This window comes from Rattus norvegicus, chromosome 5 (genome assembly GCF_036323735.1).
Source record: "Rattus norvegicus strain BN/NHsdMcwi chromosome 5, GRCr8, whole genome shotgun sequence".
Taxonomy (NCBI): domain Eukaryota; kingdom Metazoa; phylum Chordata; class Mammalia; order Rodentia; family Muridae; genus Rattus; species Rattus norvegicus.
The window spans coordinates 150619205-150645589 of NC_086023.1; the positions used below are offsets into that span (position 1 = coordinate 150619205).

Below are 26385 nucleotides of genomic sequence, written 5' to 3' on the forward strand. Positions count from 1 at the left end.
CCATCCTAGCCTGCTAACCGGATGAGAAAAACCTATTTTCAGGTGACAAGATGTCACAGAGTAAGAAATACAGGAACAGATGCTAAGTGGGGTAGGTTTGAGTTCTGTGGTCATTTCCAATTGTGGGGAAATTTTATCATGTACTCAGGGTGTTGTGTGTGTGTGTGTGTGTGTGTGTGTGTGTGTGTGTGTGTGTGTGTGTGTGTGTGTGTGCATGTTGCGTGTGAGGGTGCAGGCCAGTGTGCATGCTGTAGGTGAGGGTTTAACCTGTGCCAGCCAGAGAATCACCTCAGGTACTGTTCTTCAGGCAACTTCTACCTTGGCTTTTTTTTTTGGTTCTTTTTTTCGGAGCTGGGGACCGAATCCAGGGCCTTGCGCTTCCTAGGCAAGCGCTCTACCACTGAGCTAAATCCCCAACCCCTCTACCTTGGCTTTTGTAACAGGCTCTCTCATTGGCCTGGACTGCAGGAGCAGACTAGGCTGGCTGGGCCTGTGAGCTCTAGAGCTCTTCCTGTCTCTGCCTCCCCAGCTCTAGTATTACAGTCGGCCTGTTTTGTTTCGAATCTGAGTTCTCCAACTCAGGTCCTCATGCTTTCAAAGTAGTACTTTACTGACTGAGCCGTGTCGTGTCGTGTCCCCCACCTGACTCCCTCACACCGTGCACCCTTTCTAAAAGTAAGTTTAGTAGTACAGTGCCAAGAGCGCGGCAGACGTGTCCGTAACAGAGCCTGCCTAAGATCTATTCTTCCGTAAGAGGCTAATACCTGCTCTATAGAGATGGCTCTGGTATATTAAAGGTGCTAAACTGGATTTGTCACATTGTCACTCAGCTACAGCATTTTGCATTCAATAAGCCACTTGGGCGTGTATTCTCATACTTCTCACCTTCATGGACTGGGAGATCTACTGCACCTACTTTATTTTGTAGAACAAAGTGAGAACTAGGTAGGCAGAAGTGGTTTGAAGTTGCAGAGCAAAGTGACAGGTGTTTGGCTCACCCGACAGTGGCCTCTCAGAATTAGTTCCCAAACTCAGGATGCAAGCTTCACTCAAAGACCTATCAGTCGGGGTGAGCTGAAGCCTATGACTCACTCTCCCCCACCCGACTTTCGGTTCTGCTTAGGACACAGCGTGAAGGGACAGAACTATCTACAACTTGAGGGGTGTCCACATAAAGTTCATAGGCTCGGCCTGTTCCTTACATAAAAAATACTGGATGCCTGGATTCTAATAAAAATAATTTGTCTTTCAACACATGTTAGACGAGGTCTTTCATTTACTAAGCTGATTATTTTTGTACTCTAACTTGGGCGTCGATTTACCTTTATTCCCATCTCCACTTCACTTGGTTTGCCCTCGCCTCTGTTTACTCCGATTGCGGAAGTCGCTCGGGTGGAGTTCCCGGGACACTACCTTTGAATACGTCTTTTGCGTACTTATTTAATTGGCATTGGATTCAGACCAATGGGATAGGTGGAAGACCAGGGCCGGTGGGACAGGGAGCCAATCAGAACGGTTGGCGGGGTGTGGCTGCGTCCCGGGGCGGGGAAATCGTGTAATGGCGGACTCAGGCCGGTGGAGTGCGGTTGGGGGCGTAGCGCGCTGAGGGGGGCGTCCGGCTGTGTAGCAGCCCGCAAAGCGGTGGGCTGGAGCGTACTCCGTGGGGACAGGGACCGGCTGCCCAGCCCTTCATGTCGTTGAGGGCGACTGCGCGAAGTCAGGTGAGCAACAAGTCCCCCTGGGCGCGCCCCGCTTGAGACGCGAGCGCCTGCCCGGCCGCCCCTGCAGGGTCCCAGGGCGTCCTGTGTCTGCTCTGACTGCCGCTCTTAGGGGCAATCGGGCTGTCAGCTCTGTGGCGACACCTCGGGGGTGATGGTGACCCAGACTGCCCTTTGGAGACTAGGGAGGGTCGGCGAAAGTGTGACGACCTGTGGCCCTGCCACCAACCCACTGTGTGCTCTTGAGCAAATCACTTCCGTCTTTGGGCCTCAGTTTACCATTTGTAAAAAAAGACTTCACCGAAGGATGTGAAGGATGTGAATTGGGTCCCAGCAGCTCCCCGAGCTCTTGGACAAGTTCTTCTCCAGGCTGAGCCTCAGTTTCCATATTTGGACCATAAAGTAATTGAAGAGCTTTTCGAGGACCCTGGCTGCTAAGCTGGGAGTAGGACACTATATAATGTGTGAGCGTGTGCACGTGTGCCCAGAATGGGCCCTAAAGAGAGAGGAGCCTTGGTTTATGGGCCACTTGTACCAAAGCCTGGGTGCTAACCAGAACGTGAGGGGGTAGGGCCAAGTCCTTTGGTCCTTTGAGATGAGAAAATTTTATACAGCCGTTCATAGATTCAGAGATGATGAGGAAATTCTTGGAGCCTTTGGGATAACTCTTGGCATTTTTAAGTCCAGCCCTGAAGAGGAAGAAAGCCAAGGGAAATGTTAATGGTTGTCCTACTATGTGCCAAACCTTAGGTATACAGCTGTCCTTGTAAGTTTGCAGGTGAGGAAGCCCAGTCTTTTTCAGGGAAGTAACTTTGCTCAGGGTGACACAGTACTGTGTGGCGCTTACTAACGTGAGGGTGTTTCCTCTGGGAAGCACCGGGGCAGGGATAAGTCACTGTTCTCTTAATAAAAGTTTGCTTTGTCATAAATGGAGGGAGGGGTCTAGCCCAGAGATCTTTGGTGTGGAGACAGGCCAGGTCTTGAGCTCAGGATTATTGATTATAAGTCCATCTCCTTTTCTCGCTCTGTGACTTAGAAAGGGCCATTTCTAAGTGTTAAAAGTCACTTTGAAGTGTGTCAGAGCAGCAGAGGATTCAGTTTGAGTCCCGGCCAGGTGTCCTGCTGAAGAAAGGTCAGCAATTTGAGTTTTGGCTCAGGGTGTCGTCATCAGGGTGTCTTTCTCTCCTCTGTAAGAAAGCTACGTTTTATTCGGAGGGGAAATTTACCCGTCTGCTAGTATAATTTCTTTGGGTTCCTTGGGGTGAAAGTTTCAATAGCCTGCCCGTGTTAGCATTTCTTTCTTTGTACTTTGCTTATCTTGTAGATGAGTGAAGGTGGTGGACTTTGAGTAGGAGTAGGCTGGGTACCTTAGCCCTTAAGTTTTCCAAACCCCAAGAACTTTGGGTTAATCAAAATAGCAGGTCCAGCTGTGGGTATTGTTCTCATATGTCAGTGTTAGGGAGGAAAATCCGAGGAGGAAGTTGCAGAGAAAGAGGGCGTTTCTTAGCTGTGCAGCCAATATGTATTTTCTTTGTTTGAAATTCTAAAACCAGAAAAGCAGCAGCTAAAGGAGGAAGGAAGGAAAGGACTTCTAAAGCCTGCTTCCTGTCAGGGAGCTGTAAGGACTGTCCCGGGCCATGTGGAAGGCTCTGCTTGCCCAGAAAAAGGCCGTTGAATTGGCTGGACATTGAGAATGCTTTTCTAGATTTTAGAATCTAGAGTGAAGTAACTTTAGGTCTTAAATCCTCCACGATGAGCAATTAAGGGACATTTCATTGAGTCCTCACTGTTGGTTCACTGTTCCCCTCATCCCTCCCAGACTTTGAGTTTTAATGCGATTGAACTCTGGGTTTTAACATAATCTGACTTTGCTACTAGAGGGTGCAAAGCCACCATCACTTGAAAAATATGTTTGCCCATTTATTTATAACTATGTTGTTAATTTCTTTTTAATGTTGCTGTTTGTTTGTTTGTTTGTTTATTTATTTATTTATTTATGTTGAGTCTGGGCTTTCCTATGTAACTCAGGCTTGCCTTGTCCCCGGTGTTTTCCTGCGTCAGACTCTCGAATGTTGGGATTACAGGCAGCAAGCATTAGCACACCCTACTCGGTTTTTGACATTTAAGGTTTCTCTTTTGAATGGTTGTGAATCATATGACCCCCATGGTAACTTCGGTTCTCAGACAGAACAACAAGTGCTCTTGCCTGCTGAGCCATCTCTCTAGCATTTTGTTTTTAATAGTCTGCATGTGTGTATATCTTTGTGCGAATGTGTGTGACTCTAGTTCCCGAGGATCTGATTTCGTCTGACAGCAGGCACGCTGCACACGCATACACGCAATACACTCAAACAGTAAATACTGTGTATAGCAAAGTTGGTTTCAGTGACTGAAAAATAGTGTTATGTAGAAAACTTTTTTTCTGTGATGTAAAACTTTTACTTTAATTAAAATGTAGACAGTGGGCGTTTTCTCTTAGGTACCAAAGTATGCATTTTAATACTCTCTCTGTACTTGTTTTTGATAAAGTAAAATTACCCCCCCCCCACCTTTTCTCTTTGTGGTGTTGCCAGTGGAACTCCATTGTTTCTGCTAAGCAGACACATTTTACAGCTGAGTTACATCACCTGTCCTCTCTGCCCTCCTCCTGTTTATAAATAATAATTTGTGGGGTTTTTTTTTCTGCTTTATTTTCTGTAGCTATTGAGAAAAGCAGTACCTTTTCTGTACACTCAAAGATTTATGTTTGCAGAATTCTAGAGCTGATGTTCCTTCAGGGTGATGCTTGGTGTAACGCAGGATAATCGCTAATAGATGGAATCTGGGTCAAAGTTTTTCTTTTCTTTCTATTTTTCTTGGTGTTTTGAGACAAGGTCTCTTGTAGCACAGGCTTGCCTGGAATTAGCTATGTAGCTGGAGGATGAGTTTGAACTCTTTGTTTTAAAAAGAATTATTTGGGGGCTGTGGAGATGGCTCAGCAGTTAGGAGCACTGACTGCTCTCCAGACGTCCTGAGTTCAATTCCCAGCAACCACATGGTGGCTCACAACCATCTGTAATGGGATCAGATGCCCTCTTCTGGTGTATCTGAGGACAGCTATAGAACTCATATACATAAAATAAATAAATAAATCTTTTAAAAAAGGACTTATTTTAGTGTGTGGGTGTTTTGCCTATATGCGTATATGTGTGCATCATGGACGTGCCTGGTGCCGTGGATCCCCTGGAACTGGGGCTGCAAACAGTTGTGAGCTGCCACGCGGGTGCTGAGAACTGAGCCTAGGTCCGCTAGAGGAACATCTAGTGCTCCTAACTGCTGAGCTATTTCTTCAGCCCCCAACCTTGAACTCTTTTTTTTTTTTTTAAAGACTTATTTATTTATTTTGAGTGCACTGTAGCTGCCTTCAGACACACCAGAAGAGGGCATCAGATCTCATTATAGATGGTTGTAAGTCACCATGTGGTTGCTGGGAATTGAACTCAGGACCTCTGGAAGAGCAGTCAGTGCTCTTAACCGCTGAGCCATCTCTCCAGCCTGACCTTGAACTCTTGATCCTTCTACTTCCACCTCAAGTTCTGGGTTTAGAAGCTTGTGTAAAAGTAATTCTTATTTATTTATTTATTTATTTATTTTTTGGTTCTTTTTTTCGGAGCTGGGGACCGAACCCAGGGCCTTGCGCTTCCTAGGTAAGCGCTCTACCACTGAGCTAAATCCCCAGCCCCATAAAAGTAATTCTTGGTGGGTTTTCTAGGTCCCTCTTTTCCCCAAATAACCACTAGGTGTTTCTACATCGCTCTAGCCCCTGCTAGCTCTCAACCAAAGCTCCAGAGACCTGGTGTTTTTATTAACAAGCTACAGGCCTAAGCTGGGCAGTCCTTAACTTTCTGGGGTACAGAGATCCGCATTTGAATAGTACAGACACCCTTAACATAGTGCACAAAACCATCTCCCAACAGGCTTGTGCCATTATACCCAGTTTTTGTGGGGTTAGGGATGGAAGCCAGGACCTCAATGCATGCTAGGCCAAACTCCACCAATTAAGCTACATCTTCGTTCATCCCATATGTACTCTTAGATCTTCTGACATACCTCTGCTATAGAATGAAGTTCATTGTTTGACATTGAAAGGTTTCTTCTCTTTGTAAGAAACCCCGGGGCAACATAGATTTTAAGAATTTTGTTCCACAGACTATGGGGCCACTGTGTTTGAAGCCTTCATTCAGTTCATCCTCCCATTTGAATGGCTCCATAGTGTCTGTTAATAGCACTTTGACAGGGGTGTAGAGAGGTTGTGGAATGGTGGATTGGCAGCTAGAGGTGGAGTAGTTGTGGGATTGGACTAGGGAATAGGAACTGCCCATTTTCTTCCATTTCATAGGCGCTGATACTGTTGAAAATAATTGTAGAGTGGTGAACTAGTATGTGACATTCAAAGATACCCTTGTGATTCTGGGTAAATAATCTCAGCACTTGGGGGGGGGAGGCCAGGGGTGAGTTTGAGGCCAGCCTGGTCTACAGAATGAGCCCTGGAACAGCAAGGTCTACACAAAGCAATCATGTCTGTGACAAACATCAACAAAAACTCAAGCCAGGGAACTGTGGCTTATATTTCTTTTGTGTTTGGAATTCCTAAAGACCAGAGCTTCAAACTGGTCCTATCAGAATTGTCCATGAAAAATGTGCTTATTAAGTGGCACAGGAGCTCTGATGTCAATACTTAACCAGGAAGAACTGTTTATCTCTCTAGCTCAATGGTTGAGGGCACTGACTGCTCTTCCAGAGGACCTGGGTTCAAATACCAGCACTACATGGTAGCTCACAACTGTAACTCCAAGATCTGTCACCTTCACATAGACATGAATGCATGCAAAACACCAATCCATATAAAACAAAGGTAAATACATTATTTCTCGTGTGTGTGTGTGTGTGTGTGTGTGTGTGTGTGTGTGTGTGTGTGTGTGTGTGCCACAGAAGGTGTGTGGAGGTCAGAGGACTACTTTGGGGGTCAGTTCTCTCCTTTCTTTTTTTTTTTTCTTTTTCTTTTTTTTTCTTTTTTCCGGAGCTGGGGACCGAGCCCAGGGCCTTGCGCTTGCTAGGCAAGCGCTTTACCACTGAGCTAAATCCCCAACCCCCAGTTCTCTCCTTTCATTTGGTATCCAGGGGTTGAACTCAAAGTTGTTAGGTTGTGAAATTTTTACCTGATAAACCTATGAATATATTGCTGACATATCACATTGTAACTGCTCAATGATATTTTTTTTGGTGAGTTTTATTTTGGCAGTAACATGAGTTAAGTATGTTAAAAGAGGATTCAGGCCAGGCAGATATGACAGACACTTTTAATCCCAGTACCTGGGAGGCAGAGGCAGATGGATCTCTGTGAGTTTGGGGGCAGCCTGGTCTACAAAGTAAGTTCTAGGAGCCAGAGAGACCCTGTCTCCAAAAAAAAAAAATAAATAAATAAAATAAAATAAAATCATTTGCCCGTTGACTAGATTTTGAGTGCTGGGATTACAGACGTGGACCACCATCCCTGGCCAGCTGAAGGTTATTTTTATTAGCCTTACTGAGGTTCAGTGGCGTGACAAGTGATCATTTGGGATAGGTAGAAATGCATACTTTGGGTAAAGGAGACAGACTCCCGTGCACCAGTGATGCGAACAGAAGACATTGAGAGTTGTAGGTTGAGGGGCTGGAGAGATGGCTCAGTGGTTAAGAGCATGCGTTAATTATTCTTCCAGAGGAACTGAGTTTAACTCCCAACAACACATCAGGTGGATCGAAGCCAGCTCCAGGAGACTGAGATCTCTGGTCTCTGTGGGCACCTGCATTCATGTGTACATACCCACATACAAATACACACATATACATAGTTAAAAATAATAAAAATAAAATTAAAAAACATAGGAGGAAGTTGTAGTTTGACTGGCTCTCCAGCATGACATGAGAAAGAGTTGATGGTCCATCGCTTTTGATTGACTAGAGAACTGAATGGCTCCTTTGGGAAGAAGGCTATGACATTGGGTGCTTTGCGTATCCTTTAAAGCCGATCTCAGAAGCCTTTTTCTGCTTTAGGAAATGGTCGTTGACTACCTTCCATCCCTCCTTTGTTAAGCCACATTAATCAGACTCAAAGCTTAGACTACAAAAACTACTGAATCCTGAGACCAGGGAAGAGCGTACCTTGGTTATCCAACACTAAGTGAAAACATATCCAGCCAAGTACCGCTGATTGAACACACACTGATACACATATACACACAAAAAGGGGGAAAGGCCTTCAAAAGGGAAGAAAGCAGGAGTGGGTATATTGGAAGGTTTGGAAGGAGGGAAGGAAGGGGGACATGATGTAATTATATTATTATTTCCTCCCCAAGTCGGACAAGTTATAAAATTGTTTTCTCTGACTGTGAGCTGCTGCAGCTTCTCCTCCTGCTCTTTCTCCTCCTCTTCCTCCTCTTATTCTTCCTCCTCTTTCTCTTCTCCTCTTCCTCCTCTTTTTTTCCTGTAGCCCTGGGTATCCTGGAACTCAGAGAGATTCTATTGCATGTGTCTCCCAAGTGCTGTGATCAAAGGTGTGTGCCATCACCCCTGGCTTACTGTGTACTTTTTTTTTCGGAGCTGGGGACCGAACCCATGGCCTTGTGCTTGCTAGGCAAGTGCTCTACCACTGAGCTAAATCCCCAACCCCCTGTGTACTTTTTAAGGACAGGACTCAATGTTATTCTCTCTCTCTTTTTAATGGAAAATGAACCCAGGACCAATCTCATATGTGCTGGGCAAGTGCCACACCACTGAGCCACATCCCCAGCCTTTTAATTTTTTATTTTTTCCGTTCAGGGTCTCACTACATAGCTCTGGCATTGTGTAGACCAGGCTGGCCTCAAATGCACAGGGGTCCGCCTGCCTCTGCCTCACAAGTGCTGGGGTTATAGACATGTGGCACCACTACCCAGCTTTGTTATTCATTTTTGTATGGTTAGCGTATAACATAACGTATAAACTTAATAAGGGCTAATCTGTTTTATTCGTGGGGTAGGGGGGGCGGGGGTGTTGGTTTTGTTTTTGAGATAGGATCTCACTCTTTAGCCCAGGACAGTCTTGAATTCCTGGTCCTCCTGCCTCAGCCTCTTGACATCTTATGCCACTGTGTCTGCCTTCTCTTACTTCATTTGTGTGGGTTTCTCTCAATTCCATTTCATGGTCAGATTAGAAATTTAAACAGCTTTAAACAGCCTCCAGTTTGCTATCCACTGCCAGTAGTGATGTGATACCCCTTCCCCCCACCCCAAATGTGACACCCAGAAATATCTCTAGACATTGTTACACAGACACTGGAGAGCCGGAATGGCCCAGTTGAAAACCACTGAGTTAGCAGAGTGGCTTGATGGCCTGCAGAGGGAAGTGGGTGCAGACGTTCTGAGATGGATGCCTGGCTTCTGTTCCTCCTTTCTGGTTATAGGTCCCTGTCTTTGGATGAGAAGAGAAATTGAGGGAAATCAGGAGATGACAACTTTAAAATAGCCACATGATTTTTATTCTGTTCAGATTTTATTTTATTAAGTTAAAATATATTGGAGCAGTACGGAGAGCTGAATTATTTATGCAGATCTATGTAAATTCAATTTCTTATCACTGATTAAGATTAGGTGGAGTACGGAGCCAGCAGACTTTTACTTCCATGAATGAAAGACTCAGAAAGCTTCAGTCCTAAAGATCAACTAGAATTGCCTTTTAAAACCTGCTAGAACCGGTTAGGAGTCTTCTTAACTGAAGTTTGAGTTTTCTGGCTCAGGTCTATCATTTGCTGTCCTTGTTTAGATACTTTAGAACTCTAAAACACAGGCTTAAGGTCTCCAGGGTAAAGCCTCTTGCTACCATACCCGAAGACCTGAGTTCAGTCTCTGAATGAAAATGCTTCCTGTCTGTTGCTGTAATGAAATACCCTGACAAGGTGACTTAGGGGAGAAAGAAAGGGCTTACATTTTGCTCACAATTCTAGCTCATAATCCATTGAGGCAGGACTTTGAAGTAACTAATCACATCCTCAGTCAAGAGCAGACAGAGTGGCAAATGCATGCACGCTTCTGTTGCTTAGTGCACTTCTCTTTCTAGGTCTAGGACTCAAAGCCAGGGAGTCTTTCCACATCAGTTAAGGTATCAGGTCTTACAGACATGCCTACAGGTTGTCCTAGTCTAGACAGTCTTGCTGACATGTTCTTCTGTGATGATTCTGCATTGTGTTAAGTTGACAATTACAACTAACCATAGGACTCTCATGTGAGAGAACTAACTCCTGCAAGTTGTGCTCTGACCTCTACACAAATACATGTCATCTAAATTAAAAAATTATTGCTGGTTGATGATAGCACACGCCTTTAATCCCAGCCCTTGGGAGGCAGAGGCAGGAGCACCTCAGAGTTTGAGGCCAGTCTGGTCTACAGAGAGAGTTCGAGGAGAGCCCGGGCAACACAGAAAAACCCTGTCTAGAAAAATCAAAAACAACAACAGCAAAAAGATTTATTTATTTCCTGTTTTGACTATAGTATGTGTGTGCTGGTGCCCATGGATGTCAGAAGAGGGTATTAGGTCACCTGGACCTCGAGTTACAGGTAATCGTGAGCTACCATGTGGGCACTGCATCCTCCGTGAGAGCAGCAGGTGTTCTAGACTGCTGAGCCGTTACTCCAATTCTTTTTTTTTTTTTTTTTTTTTTTTTTTTTGGTTCTTTTTTTCGGAGCTGGGGACCGAACCCAGGGCCTTGTGCTTCCTAGGTAAGCGCTCTACCACTGAGCTAAATCCCCAGCCCCCGTTACTCCAATTCTAAGAAATAGAATATATATTTATTCCCTGGAGCTGTCTCTATAGACCAGAGTAGCCTCAAACTCTGTCTCCTGAGTAATGGGATTAAAGGCATACATACACCACCACTGCCTGACACTAAGCCAGTTTTTTTTTAAAGATTTATTTATTTTTATATATAATAAATACACTATAGCTGTCTTCAGACACACCAGAAGAGGGCATCAGATCCCATCACAGATGGTTGTGAGCCACCATGTGTTTGCTGGGATTTGAACTCAGGACCTCTGGAAGAATAGTCAGTGCTCTCAACCACTGAATCTTCTCTCCAGCCTGTCTTTTACATTTTTTATTTTTGTGGTGTGGGCATGTGTGTGCTACAGTGCATATATGGAGACCATAGGACAACTTTCAGGATTCTGTTCTCTTCTACTGTGTAGGCTCTGGGGATAGAACTCAGGTTTGTTGGGTTGGCCTTGGTAGAAGCACATTTACCTGATGATGCCCATTAGCCTGCACGTGGGAGATAATACACTGGAAAGCTGCACACTAGTCATACATGCTTGCCAGTAGCTTACATATGTTTACTTTGCATGACTTGCAGCTGACACTGTCATCTATAAAGTTGTGTTTAAGAAATATGCAGTTCAGAGAAGGAGAGGTGGCTTGGAAATGGAGTGCCTGTTGCTCTTCCCGAGGACCCCAGTTCAATTCCCATCATCCACACATGGGGCTTACACTGCCTGTCGTGCTAGCTCCAGAGAATCCGATACCTTCTGGTGTCTTGGTATTCGTACATACAGATTCATTCATACATGTGAATATAAAATTTAAAAATCGTAAAAAAACCATAAAGTTGAGTAACAGCAAAATCACCCCCAAAAATCTGATGTCTTAAGTGCGATTATGATTGTGTGTTAGGCCGCTTCCGTAGCTCTCCTGCGGCTGTCGGGTGGACTCGTTGCCTACGGTAGCATACCATTAGCATCACATATATCTTAGTCACCATTAAGGTAAAGTTGAATGAATGTTTTTTTCCTGTTTCATTTGAAGTTATGAATGGTACTCTAGAGAATTCAAATGTATAGTCATGAATAGTATCTCAGAATAGTTACCATTTATGCAAATGAAACACACTTCTTAACTTAGAAACCAAACAGAATTGAATTAGAAAAGAGAAGAATAGAAACAAGGATTGTACAGAGGGAATGCTGTTCAGATACAGACGTACGTATCTTAGAACAAATCTGCTTCGCATCAGGATTTCTAGAAACCTAAAAATAAACAGCTTGAAATTGATGAGAAAGGCTGCTAAGCTTTGCTTATGATGTTTGATGTCGAGCTCTGGTATTCCTTCTCTGGTGAAATGTAGGAAACCTGAAGTGGACTCTCTAGTTGTAAGATTAATTCCAGTTGAATAAAATTAAGTTTCTTATTTTTAGGATATAGATGGCATTTTCAGAGTTATGGTCCATTTTAGTTTCAGTTTGAGTGTATGCACACCTATTATTTATTACACACATATCTTATAGCTTACACTACTTTAAACTCTGTGGTCGACACAGTGGAATAACAAGAACAGTTCTTTGGCTCTCAAGTATTTAGAATCACCCCCTCTTCTCCCAAGATGCCATTGTTCTAGCAAGTATCAAAAAACAGTTTCCTCCTCTTACTCCTCTGCCTCTTTTTCTTCTTCCCCCTCTTCTTCCCCCAACCCCTTTCTTGGTGCTTGGATTGACCTGGAGCCTCATTCATGCTAGGGGAGAGCTTCACGACTAAACTACATCCTCAGCCCTCCGTTTTGCTTTTCCATTTTGAAATAGGGTCTCACTAGGCCTCACTCACAGGACCTTGCACTTGTCTCAGCTGTGCCTCAGCTTTCCAGGGCATTGGGATTAAGGCCTGTACCATCAGACCTAACTTCAAAACAGATCTTGAGAAATTGTTTAACTGTGTAGAAAATCTTGCTTCATACTTATTGGTATACTCTTCCATTTACATTAGGAATTGTAGATTCCTAAAATCAAAATTGGATTTTGATAAGTGGAAGACCGACTTTGTCCCTCTCTAGCTTGCAGGCTGCCTCAGGTTCATGGGTGATAATTTGCAGTGCTCTGAGCTCCCAATATATTCTGGTATGATCAATCTCCATCATTTGAGATAAACTGTTAGTAGCTACTTTTAATATTTTATGAATAAATTATATCAGTTCAGAAACAAACCTTTAAAAATTTTATTTTATTTTATTTTTTTAAGATTTTATTTATTGTATATGAGTACACTGTAGCTGTCTTCAGACACACCAGAAGAGGGCATCAGATCCCATTACAGATGGTTGTGAGCCACCATGTGGTTGCTGGGATTTGAACTCAGGACCTCAGGAAGAGCAGTCGGTGCTCTTAACCACTGAGCCGTCTCTCCAGCCCTAAAAATTTTATTTTTAATTTATGTACATTGATGTTTTGCTTGCTTGCATGTCTAGTTATAGACAGTTGTGAGCTGTCATGTGGTTGCTGGGAATTGAACCCAAGTCCTCTGGAAGAGCAGTCAGCTCTTAAACACTGAGCCATCTCTCCAGTCCCTGCAATGTACTTTTTTTTTTTTTTTTTTCTTTTCATTTTTTCGGAGCTGGGGACCGAACCCAGGGCCTTGCGCTTGTTAGGCAAGCGCTCTACCACTGAGCTAAATCCCCAACCCCTGCAATGAACTTTTTTTTTTTTAAAGATTTATTTATTTATTATATATAAGTACACTGTAGCTGTCTTCAGACACACCAGAAGAGGGCATCGGATCTCTTTACAGATGGTTGTGAGCCACCATGTGGTTGCTGGGAATTGAACTCAGGACCTCTGGAAGAGCAGTCGGGTGCTCTTAACTGCTGAGCCATCTCTCCAGCCCTGCAATGAACTTTTAAAAAGTCACTCTGAAGGGTTGGGGATTTAGCTCAGTGGTAGAGCGCTTGCCTAGGAAGCGCAAGGCCCTGGGTTCGGTCCCCAGCTCCGGGGGAAAAAAAAAAAAAAAAAAAAGAACTAAAAAGTCACTCTGCTCATGAATAGCAAAGTTTAGACTGAAATAACCCCCTCCCCACCTCCTGTTCTTTTTGGAGATTGGGTCTCATGTATCCCAGGCTGGCTTAGAACTCATTATGTAGCTGAGGATGGCCTACGATTTTGGTCCTTTCACCTCCATCTTCTATTGCAGGAATGAGCTCAGTTTGTATGGTTTTGTTTTGTTTGAGACAGGGTCAGGTTAAGCTGCCTGTGCTGTCCTGAAGCTCAGTGTGTAGCTCAGGGTGGTTTTGGATTCTCATTTTCCTGTCTAGGTAGCTGAGGTTATTAGCATGTCCCACCATGCCTGGCTCCCAGCTGATGTACTATTATCTATTATCATCATCATTTGTTTTTGGTTTTGAGACAGTCTTATTTTGTAGACCAAGCTGAGCTTCAGCTGGCTCTGACTGGCTTTGGCTCTGCTGGGATTAAAGGTGTGCTCCACTATGCTGGTTCTTTATTTTTAGATTTTGAGACTTTTAGATTTTTAGAGTTTTATGTAGCCCATCCTGACCTTATACTCACAGTGTAGCAAAAGATGTCCTTGAAATTTCTGATCCTCCAGCCTCTACCTGCCAAGTGCTGGAATTGCAGGTGTATGTCATACCCTGAGACTACCCACCTCATTTTACATATCTATTTCTTGGTGTTTTTGCCAGATGGTAGGAGGTAGTATTGCTATATGACTAAGAATTTAAATTCTGAAGCCAGGTGTGGTGGTGCACATCTTTAATCCAATGCTCAAACAGGTGGGTCTCTGAGTTTGAGGCCAGCCTGGTTTTGGAGTGAGTTCTAGGTCAGCCTGGGCTACAGAGTGAGGCCCTATCTCAAAACACAAAGCGCAGAACAGCAACAGCATAACGAATGTAGATACTGAGCCAGGTCCAATAGGTCAGGGCTAAGGTTCTAACACAGAGGACACACAGGCCTGCCTGGGCTATAGAATGAGATCCCCTCCCCCCAAATTCTCTGAGATTTGTATGTAGTTTCTTGCAGCTTCTTCTCTTAGCCTGTTTGCTTATCTGTAAAATGTAGAGTATATTTCAGAGAAATATTTGGAGCATTAAATGATGCCACTCCTTTGTCCAGTGCTCAGTAACAGTTGTTAGCATAAATTAGAGAATGGCATTTTCCTTCTGGCACATCATCTGTCTATTCTAGAATTACACTTTTGTTGTTGTTGTTGTTGTTGTTGTTTTTGATACAAAAAGTATAGTTAGAATTAGCAGATTAGACGGTCTCAGTTTTGGTGGCACCATCCAAAGCACTATGGTCAGGAATTCATTGACTGTACCTTCCTTCCCCCAGACCTGCAGGTTGTTAATCATGGCTGTTCCAGTGACATTCAGTTTCTTTGCAGCCTACTTGGTCTGGTCTTGTCAACCTTGACATCTGTGAACAGAGTGTGTTATTCTCTCTCTTTTTTTTTTTTCTTCTTCCCTTTTTCTGTTTTTTTTTTCGGAGCTGGGGACCAAACCCAGGGCCTTGCGCTTGCTAGGCAAGCGCTCTACCACTGAGCTAAATCCCCAGCCCCATGTTATTCTCTTCTGTCTGCTTCTCTCAGACTTTGTGGTCAGAGTGGACTTAATAGTGAGTGGTCAGTTTTCTCCTGCGTGTGCTCTTCTGATGTTATTTGGAACCGCGTTGTGGTGGCCTGCCAGAAGTGGGGGATGTCCAGCTGAGGGCGTGGCATTCAGTGTCTTTCAGTCATTTCTTCTCTGTATTTACTGTCTTTGCCTTTGGGATGAGGGTGGGGATGGCAGAAATGTCCTTAGTTTTCCTTGGTACCATTTTGGTGCAAAGGGATGATTTCTCCTCTAGGGCAGTGGTCCTCAACCGTCTTAATGCTGCGACCTGTAAAGAGGATTATAAATTCTAGCTAGCCCATATAAAAGGCACAGAATCCAGGTATGTTACTTACAAGCTGTAAGCCTAGATTGGGCAGATTTTGCAGCTATGCTAACTTATGTCCCAGCCATATGTCCCTTGTTACTGGCTGGCTGCATGCTCATCTCCTCTCATGGCAGCTTCTCTTCTCTCCTTGTCCTTTCTTCTCTACAGCCAGGTAACGGAAGACCTGCCGACCTCTGCCCAACCCCTGTCACCCTAACTGTGTCTTTTTCAGACAACAAAAGCTGGTATGCATAAGAATTTTCAGGGAGCAGGCATGGAATTATTTTTGTTGCTACTTCATAACTGTAATTTTGCTACTGTTAAGAGTTATAATGTAATCTTTGTTTTCCAATGGTCTTTGGCAACCTGAGAAAAGGTCTTTCTATCCACAGGTTGAGAACTGCTGTTCTAGGGCTTGGTGGGGAGGAATGAAATGCTCCTTTAAACAATTAAGGCTGTGTTGCCTAAAATTCATGATTTCTCATAGGAATTTGTTTGGAAATGTAACCTGTTAATTTTTGTTGCCTTTGGATTTTATTTTTCTTATATTCTACATTCCCCACTTCAGCAGTGAGTTTAATTGTTTTAAATTCAGGATTGGGAAGTAAACTTACTTTTTATTGGGTCTAGTAAAAGCAGGGGCTACTAAATAGGAACACTTCATATTAGAAATTTTCTCTTCTCATATAGTCCTTCAGATGATCATGGATAAGAGCCAAAGCCAGGCACTTTGGCTCCATGGTGAGTTCAAGACTAACTTAGACTGCATGGATGACAGCCTGCTTCAGACAGAAATGCAAAGAGAAAGAGAGGGGGAGAGGAAAGAAGAGAAGGAAAAGAATTTAAAAAAATTTGATTGTCCTGTGGTTGTACTCCTAAGCCTACTATAACAGAATTTGAAAGTTTTGCACAACCAAGCATGGTGGTTCACGCTTGTGTCCTGCCAATCCCAGCATTCAGAAGCCTAAAGCCAGAGCATTGTAGATTCAGGGCCAGCCCTGGGAGGCCTGGAGGACTGTACCTCAAACACTCCTTAGGTTTTAAACAGCAATGATAATGAAGTGAAAACATTGTTTCTTGACCTCTGTTTTGTAACTTTTTAAAGATTTGCTGTAGAAATGTCTTCCATTTGACCACTTTGCTTCATATTAAAGATGCTTGGAGATGTGTCCGTCTGTATTTTTAAAATTCTGCCTTTCTGCAGAAGCACCTCTGTCCTTTGTTCTTCTCAGTTATCTTCCCAGACAGTTTCTATTTTACCTTTTCTGTGTGGCGACCACAACTGCACATTCTATTCTAGGTACAGACACTGTGGTTTGTACAAGGGACAATAATGCGTCCTCGGTTTCCTGGGCTTCCATAATAACATTCAGCATTTTCCTGGCTTTTTCTGGCTGTGTTCAGGGTAGAACCGAGGGACTTTAAAACCCTTTCCTGTGTTCAACAGCTAGCTTTAGAGCTCATCTCTGCTAATTATAGACTATTTTCCCATTACTACATTATCTTATTTTTATCTACATGGAGGCTATATCCCACAATTCTGGACACGTCCAACCTTGGACCTTCATATTTCTCTCTAGTACTATAGATTCCAAACTATAGATTCAATAGTTTATAGATTATTTATTTATTTAGCTTTATTTATTAATTTTATGTATGTGAGTACGTTGCTGCTCTTTTCAGATACATCAGAAGAGGACATTGGATCTTATTCAAGACGGTTATGAGCCACCATGTGGGTGCTGGGAATCGAACCCAGGTCCTCTGGAAGAGCAAGCAGTTTTCTTAGCTGCTGAGCCACTTTTCCAGCCTTTGGTTCACTTTTTTTTTCTTTTTCTTTTTTTTTTTTCTTTTTTTCGGAGCTGGGGACCGAACCCAGGGCCTTGCGCTTCCTAGGTAAGCGCTCTACCACTGAGCTAAATCCCCAGCCCCTTGGTTCACTTTTAAGAGCCAGAGAGAAGCGAGCTGGAGAGATGGCTTAGCACCTAAGAGGACTGGCTGCTCTCCCAGAGGACCTGAGTTTGTTTCCCAGCCCATATGGTGGCTCACAGCCTTCTATAAAATGTCTGCTGACCTCCTCAGGCACCAGATATGCATATGGTACACATATAGTACATACATATAAAACACTCATACTCAAAAATCTAAATTTTTTTAAGAAAGTAATAGAGAATACTATTAGTAGCCCTACTGAAAGCATTGATGTAAACCAGGATGAATACCCTAAAAGGATACCTACCTGTTGGCAAATTTAGGTTTAATATGTGACAGGGTATATTGATTTTTAATTATAATTGAACTTTATTTGCCATAGATACTTACTAATACAGTAGATGCTTTTGTTTTTCTCTTGCTAATAGAAGTCGCCTTTACCTGATATATTTCATATTTTCTTTTCTTGATTTTGTTAATTTGTTTACTGCGTACCAGACCACTTGGGAAATATTCTTTGTCAAACTCTGTTTCCTCCATGTCTGAAAAATACTAGCAGGAATTTTTGTAATACTTGTCCTGTTTTTTTAAAATATTGACATTTAAAACCATAAGTCCCAAAACATCTTTATTAACATGATTTCTACAAGGAATGGAGCTGGGTAACAGAGAACTAATACTATTGTCATCTTACAGATGTTTGGAAATAATCATTGTATGGTCACAGGGCTGTGTTAATGTTTGTTGGGAAGGGTTATGGCAGTGTGGGATCCAAGGTATGTGTCCTGTCCCATTGATCTGTCAGCCTTGGAGTGCCCATTGCTGTTCTAATCATAGTTATTGCAATAGCGCTCTGCTGAAGGGAATTCTATTAGATGTTGACTCTCACTAAGAGAGGAATAGTATTTTTTGGCCAATCACCAAACAAGTTTTCAAATTACTCTAGTACAAAGTATACTGTAATAAAAATAATTATTATTTAATGCGTATGAATGTTTGCCTGCATGTATGCATGGGCATCTGGTACCGGAGGAGGCCAGACGAGGATATCCAATTACCTGTAATTCCAACCTGGAGTTACAGATGGCTGTGAGCTGCCATGGGGGCGCTGGGAAACTGCTGAGCCATCTCTCCAGACCCAGTTTTTGTTTTTGTTTTTTAAAGACAGTGACCTAGCTGGCCTGAAACTCCAAATGCAGAAGAGGCTAGCTTTGAACTCACAAAAATCTGCCTGGCCTTGCCTTCTGAATTGGGATTAAAGGCATGTGTCACCACGATTGGCTGGCTTTGGTGTTTTGAGATAGGGTCTGGTATAGCGCAGGGTGGCTTCTAAACCTGTGTAGTTGCGAACGTCCCTCAGCTTCTGCTCTTCCCGCCTGCCTTACACACATAGCACATATCACATATCTGCCTAATAATTGGGATCGTTCCCTGTCTCTGTCTCAGTTCTTTAATATCCTGACCATCTCAGGTAAACATTTCCAGCTTGCACTCTTGTTGGGTTTTAATTTGGCTTAGATTTGGTCATGTGGTGTTACCTGTGGTTGGAGAAGACCAGTTTTCTGGTTAATTATTGGGAGGCAGCCGCCCCATATTGTCACTTTCCATAACCTTCCAGCTTTTCAGACGTGCTTGCTTGATCTCAGCGTTTGGGAAAAAGTAAAAAGTCATTTATTGAAAAAAAGGGGATATCAAGCCTCATAGTAACTAGGAAAGTATAGATTAAAACCGTGGAAATGTTGGTTCATCATATTTGCAAAAAATTAAAAACAAAAAATTTTACCAAAACAACTGATTACTATTACTACTACTTCTCTTCCTCTTCCTTTTTTTTTTTTTTTTTTTTTTTTAACCTTTTAGGTTTTTCCAAACGGTGTTTCTCTTTGTAGCCCTGGCTGCACAGAGATCCACCTGCCTCTGCCTCCCAACTACTGGGATTCAGGTGTGCACCACCACTGTCCGGCTTTTTTTTTTTAACATCCCACAATGTGTGTCTGGAGGTCAGAGGATGACTTGCAGGAGTAGGTTTTCTTCCTTTACCGTGTGGGTCCTGGAGATTGAATGCAGCTCATTAAGTAGGTGTCTTAGCTGCAGCTAACTTTACTTGCTGGCCCATATTGCCAGCCCCTCCTTAAAGAATTCTTAGACTATACAAGTGAATCAGGACATATTTACAGAAGTGTCCATAGCAACAATAATATTGGCAGTAAACTAATAAAAATGGGAAAAAAGCTGTACAGTATTTTGAGATTGGATAAGTAAATCACGGTATGTTCATGTAATAGGATACTATATATTAGTAAAATAAATTACAGTTTCAGAGCATTATCTCCCAAAAAATTCTAGAATGAAAATTTACTAAAGAATGTGTCCATTCAGGACTAGGGTCGTGACTTAGCATGCAGGAAGCTCTGCGTCTGATCCCCACTACCACACAAACCGATGTCTTGTGCACACCTGTAATCCAACTCTCAGAGAGACAGGAAGACCTAAAGTTCAAGGTTATTGTTGACTGCAGAAAGGCCGGTCTGAGCTGTATGAGTCCATGTCGCAAGGAAAAGAAAAGGAAAGGAAAGAAAAAAGAAGAGAGGAATATATACATTAAGATTAGAGATACTTGGAGCTGGAGAGATGGCTCAGCGGTTAAGAGCACTGAGTGCTCTTCTAGAGATCCTGAGTTCAAATCCCAGCAACCACATGGTGGCTCACAACCATCTGTAATGGGATCCGAAGCCCTCTTCTGGTGTGTCTGAAGAGAGCAACAGTGTATTTGCATATATATAATAAAATAAAGACTTTAAAAAATTAAAAAGAAAAAGGTACCAAACTATAATAATGAAAAAGATTAGAGGGTTGGGGATTTAGCTCAGTGGTAGAGCACTTGCCTAGCAAGCGCAAGGCCCTGGGTTCGGTCCCCAGCTCCGGGAAAAAAAAAAAAAAAGATTAGAGATACTTGAAGTTCAAGAATGTAAAATGAGTAATGTTCAGAGAATGATAAAGCCATAAAGGAAAACGAGGAAATAGTACAGTTACACTTCAGGACGATTGTTGTCCTAGGGGAAAGGGAAAAGGTAGATTTGGAAGGGGCATACAGGGTTAGAAACACTGATTACTGTATATCATGGTTCTTTATACCATAGATTTAATAATTTTTAAAAATTTATTTATTTGATGTGTGTGAGTACACTGTTGCTGTCTTCAGACACACCAGAAGAGGGCATCAGATCCCATTACAGACGGTTGCGAGCCACCATGTGGTTGCTGGGAATTGAACTCATGACCTCTGGAAGAGCAGTCAGTGCTCTAACCGCTGAGCCATCTCTCCAGCCCAGATTTAATAATTTTTAAGATTTTTAATTATGTATATAAGTGTCTGTGTGAGAATATACACATGAATACAACTGCCTGTGTGTAAGTGTTGTGTGCCTTTTAGCCAGTCAGCCATTTCTCCAGCCCCTCTATTTACACACACGAATATATATCCTTTACCTAGCAGGGGAGATACAATGATCACTAGGGTGATTTTCCTAGGGCAAGATTTATCTGTAAGATTTGTGTGTCTGTGTAAACAGAGGTCAGAGGACAGCTTGGAGGGGTTATTTCTCTCCTTCTACTGTGAATTGAAGGTCATCAGGCTTGGCATTTAGTGCATTTGAACCCACTGAGACATCTCATTGTCCCCTGACTGGTTTTGTGAGACAGGGTCTAACTGTGTAGCTCTGACTGGCCTGGAGTTCTTTGTAGACAGTTTGCCTCAAACTTAGAGACCTGCCTACCTCTGCTTCTGAGTTCTGAGATTAAAAGTGTATGCCACCAGAACCAGCTTTTCCCTTATTTGCTTGTCTTGCTTTGTTTTGTCTTGTTTTGTTTCCAGACAAGGATTCTCTGTAGCCTTGGTTGTTCTGGAAATGATTGTAGACTAGGCTAGCCTCAAGCTCAGAGACTCTCCTTCCTCCTGCCAACATTGCCTGTTGATTTATAAACAAAACAAGAACAAAACCAGGGTCTTATTATGTAATCCAGGCCAGCCTTTAACTACTAATTCTCCTCTGTCTGGTCTCTGAGGGGCTATTTTTGGTGTCGTTCCCCCCCACCCCCACCCCTACCCCTAGAGCTGAGGACAGAACCTAGGGCCTTGTGCTTGCTAGGCAAGCGCTCTACCACTGAGCTAAATCCCCAATCCCACTATTTAAAATTTTAATTAAAAAACATTCAATTAATATTAATGATGACTCTTAAATGCTTTAACCTCCTTTTAGCCCACTACCACCAGAGGTAGTGGGAAAGAAAAGATACGGGGGAAGTGGATCTGTTGAGAAAAGTTTTTTAGAGGAACTCCCATGTCTGTATTGTCTGGAAATTGGCAGTTCAGTTCATAGGTTAGCAGCAGCAGCAGCTCCATTCACTCCCAAACACTTCAGCAGTAGAGGTGATGACCTACCAGGAATAATAGCCTTGGGAGTCAGCAGGAGTGACAAGGACCACCAGGAGAAGTTCTTGACTGTGGTTCTCTCAGTGAAGTGAAGATCAGCAAAGACCCACAGGAGTTGCACAGCTAGCTCTGTAAGCTCCGCCTCCATCACTGTCCATGTTTATACCCTACAAACATCATATGTCTTCCATGGGTCTTGTCTCAGTATGTGTCTTGCCTCAGTGCATACATTTGTCTCATCTGACATCCGTCTGTCAATCAGCCTGAGTGTAAGAAAGTGACAAGAAACTACAACACACCACCAAAAGTTTTTTTGGTGTTTCTCTCTATGGAGTCCCAACAAATATAGTTTAACTATACGATATAGGGCAGACCAAAACATGTGTGTTGTTAACAAAAAGTCTTTATCACTTGTCCTCTCCTGTGTTTGTTTTAACAGAACATCCTCTCACCTAATGTCTGTTACTCTGTCTTAGTCTTTCACCTGTGTCCACTTCTGGAAAACACTCCTTCATGTGTTTGCCCCAGAGAAATGCCATCTAACCCAGTTTCCAAAGAACTCTTAAGTTTCCACTTCAATTCAAGCCAGGTAGTACAGGAGGCAGAAGCATGCAGGTCTCAGAGTTTGAGGGTGGCCATGGCAACACAGAAAAATCCTGTCTCAAAACAATAACAAAAATGTATTCAATTGGAGGCGGTGACTTGGGAGGCAGTGACAAGTGCATCTTTGTGAGTTTGAGGCCAACCTGGTTTGTATACTGAGACGCTGTCTCAAAACACTAAAAAATAAAACATAAAAATTAAAAAAAAAAATTCACTTGTGTATGGGAGAGGGAAAAGGATTGAGTAACTTCAGTTTTTCCATTGTGGATTCTGAGGATTGAACTCATTTTGTGCAACCAGTGTTTTTACCTGCTGAGCCATCCCTCTGGCCTGCCTTTTTCTTTTTTAATGTATGCGTGTCTGTTTCTTTTGTATGTATATACACATGTATGCAGGCCAATAGAAGATACCAAAGCCACAGCGATGGAGTTACAGTGTGAGAAAAATTTATAGCAGTAAATGATTACAAATTATTAGGAAGAGCTGTAACTACTGACAGTGTAATATTCTTCCTGGTTTTGCTTTCAACATAAAGCAAGTTTTTCAGAATATAAAGACGTGCCTGGGACTGGTTGTAGTTGAATCGCTAGGGTAGAGTGCTTCCATGGTATACAGAAGGACCTGGGTGTGATTCCCAGCACTGCAGAAAAAGCACGGGCATCATGGCACCGGCCTATAACCTTAGTACTTTGGAGGCAAGAGGATAAGGAATTCAGGTCATCCTCTGATACACTGAGGGTCTGAAATCAGCCTGGTTTAGTGTGAGACTGTATTATCTCAAGAAACAAGCAAGCAAACAAAAAGCACACCTAAAAATTACTACGCAGGGCAATGTAATTTAAATGTTAAAGGAAGACGCTCATCAGCCACAGAAGCTGCCTTTCTTGCTACAGAGTGTGGAGCCCTTTGTCATCATCTCTTGCGGTTCTCCCTTCCTGTTCCGTAGACTCTTTCAATCAATTAGAAGTGCTGCCTTGTCTTTTACCCTTCCTGTAGAACATTCTCCACACTGCTGCCAAAGAGAGCTCTCTAAATGCAAATCTGATCATGTTACTTTCTGCCCTCAATTTTGCATAGCTCCCAGTAGCCTTCAGCACACTCTAAGTGCTCTAGCCTCCTATGCACGGCCCTTGTGTCTCTGTTTCTGTCCGGCTTATTAGGCTCATCCCTCATTACTTCATGGACTTCAGCCCTCCAAGCTGTTTGCTGTTCCTGGAACATCGCTTCTGCACTTGCTGCTCTGTCCACCTGAAATTAAAGATACCTTCCCTCCCTTTTCCATCCCATAGTGTCAGAATTTTAAGGCCGAGCTGGAAGGATCAAGAATTTGTAGTTTATTGTGGGTGTGGTGGTGCAGACCTTTATTCCCAGCATTTGAGGCAGGTGGATCTCTGGGATGAAGGCCAGCTTGGTCTCGTTACTGAGTCCAGGACAGCCAGAGGGACGTTATAGTTCCTGTCTCAAAACCACAAGTCAGTGAGAGAATACACAAATGGCAGACGACTTAGTGCTGTCGTCATGGATTGTATATTTGTTGTTTGTGTGCCGGCCAGCTTTGTCTCTATGGAGGGAGGAGAGAGGGAGCAAAGTGATAGTGAAGGAAGTGATGTGAGACTGGAAGGGCAGGCAGGGGAAAGTACTGTGAGGAGGGAAGGAAGGGAGGGAGGGAGGGAAGGAGGGAGGGTGGGAAGGAGGGAGGGTTTGGTTTTTATAAATATTTTACACCAAGTGCCTGGAGAGTTTAAAGTGTTCTGGATTTCCCTGATGCTTAGGCATGTGCTAGCTCTCATGTCATACCCCCTTCTTTCTGGTCTTCCCTGGCCTTATGGAAGCTTTTCCTCCCTTGCCTGATGACAGCACTATCATGTGTTTGTCATGTTAGTAAGGGCTCTGAGAAGCATGGATAAAGTGGAAGTGGCAGACCGATCGTGTTGGTTGCCTTGGGGTTGGAGAATGTGTGTAAGACAGGGTTTCTTTGTGTAGTTCTGGCTGTCCTAGACCTCACTGTGAAGACCAAGCTGGCCTTGAACTCAGAGATCCATAAACTTTTGCTTTTTGAGTGCTGGGATTAAAGTATATTTATCACTTTTAGAAGCCTAGCTGGTTTCTAATTTTCAACTAATTTTCCCACTATGTCCCAGATTGGGCACTACATCACATCTTTGGCATCTCATGACTGTCTCATGAGATGGTAAGCTGTTGGAATTTTTTGTTTTGTTTGAGGCAGGGTCTTTATATTGCCCTGATGCTTCTGGAACTCACTCTGTGGACCAGGCTATTTTGAACTCACAGAGGTCCACCTGGCTCTGCCTCAAAAATGCCAGGATTGAAGGTGCGCATCGCAATTCCGGGCGGCCGCTGTAAACTTAATAGAGGTTAGTGCTGGGCTTTCAGCTCGTTTGGTAGACTGCTTGCCTAGTATTCTGGAAGTTGCTGGGTTTGATCTCCATCACCACATAAATGGGATGTAGAAGCAAAAGGATTAAGAGTTCAAAGCCATCTTTGGCTGTGTAGCAAATTCAAAGTTAGCCCTAGGTTACAGGAGATGCTTTCCCAACAACATAAAAACCTCACAAAAAACCTAAAATATGCTGGGTGTGGTGGTGCAGGCCTTTAATCCCAGCACTCAGGAGGCAGAAGCAGGGGGATCTCTTGAGTTGGAGGCCAGCCTGGTCTACAGTTTTGTTTTGTTTTTTTCTTTTCTTTTTTTTTTTTTCGGAGCTGGGGACCGAACCCAGGGTCTTGCGCTTGCTAGGCAAGCGTTCTACCACTGAGCTAAATCCCCAACCCCTGGTCTACAGTTTTAGTACAGCCAGGGCTATAGGGAGAGAAGTTGTCCTAAAGAACAAAACCTAAAAGACTCTGCTTTGGGTTATGAAGATTGGCTCTCTTCCCTCAGAGAGTTATAGGAGCAGAAGTCCAGACATTATCCACATCCATATCTTTTTGGGAGTTGAGGCCCAAGAGCCTCATTCATTTGCTCTTCAACTTCTGCTCATTCTCCTGCTTCCTAATATGGTGGCAGGTGCTAAGACTAAGGATGAGTAATGTTGCTGGTCTCAGAGAACCTCTCAGGGTTATCAGAACAGCGAGTAAGAAAGGCAGGGATTGTAACCCAGTGACCATTGTGATGGTCTGCTGAGGACAAGCGATAAGGAACTTAGAGAACCAAGGTGGATCTAAGCCTGGCAGGACAAACCTGTAATCAGAGTTACTCAGAAAGCTGAGGCTGGAAGAGTCAAAGTTCAAGGCCTGTATGGGCTGAAGATGAAGTTCAGACTAGACTACTTAGCAAGACCCTGTGTTAAAAGGGGGAAATAGCTCTGGGGCAGGCAAAGTGTTCGCCATGTGCTCGTAAGGGCCTAAGTTTAATCTCTAGTTCTAAGATAAAAGGGAGAGAACTAGAAGGACATGGGGAGAGAGCATCAGTCTTCTTGGCAAGGCCTAAGGAGATGCTTCACTTGTGCTTAATCTCAGAAGACTATAGAAGTTGGTGGGAATTGTGTGGAAGGTGTCAGACTTAAGCACAAGAATGGAGAACATGGTGTATTGGGTAACCAGTGGGAAGGTCTGTGGGGCTACACAAGGGGAATTTGTATGAGGCAGAAACAGGATATGAGGCCTGAGCCATGGAAAGCAGCTGCATTGTGAGTAATCTTTTCTGCTTTCCCAGATAAAACCTACGGTATTAGTAATAAGTTCATTCTCCCTGTATTAGATGACAACAGGGTCTCACTCTATAACCCTGGTTGCCTAGAACTTGCTAAATAGACCAGGCTAGCCTTGAACTCGCAGTGACCTCTCTAGTCTGAGCCTTCCAAATGCTAGGATAAAAGTCATGAACCATCTCACTAGCCTACTTGTTGTATCTTCAGTAGCTGAGCTTTACCATGTTTTTTCTTTGATTTGTTCATTGTATGATTCATGTATTTGGAGCCCTCTTAATTTTTGCATG

At 43.3% G+C, this 26385-nt stretch overlaps 1 protein-coding gene across 3 annotated transcripts in view; it reads left to right on the top strand.

Moving 5' to 3' along the window:
- The first annotated feature begins 1528 nt into the window (after window positions 1-1528).
- Window positions 1529-26385, top strand: part of Wasf2 (WASP family member 2) — a 65211-nt gene continuing 40354 nt past the window's right edge. The window contains exon 1 of one of the 3 annotated variants that reach the window (NM_001394051.1): window positions 1529-1721. The gene's annotated coding sequence lies outside the window, so the exon portion shown is untranslated. Of the gene's footprint in view, window positions 1722-24191; window positions 26078-26385 lie in introns of those variants that run through there. The other 2 variants (XM_039109782.2, XM_039109783.2) reach the window with 2 other exon arrangements.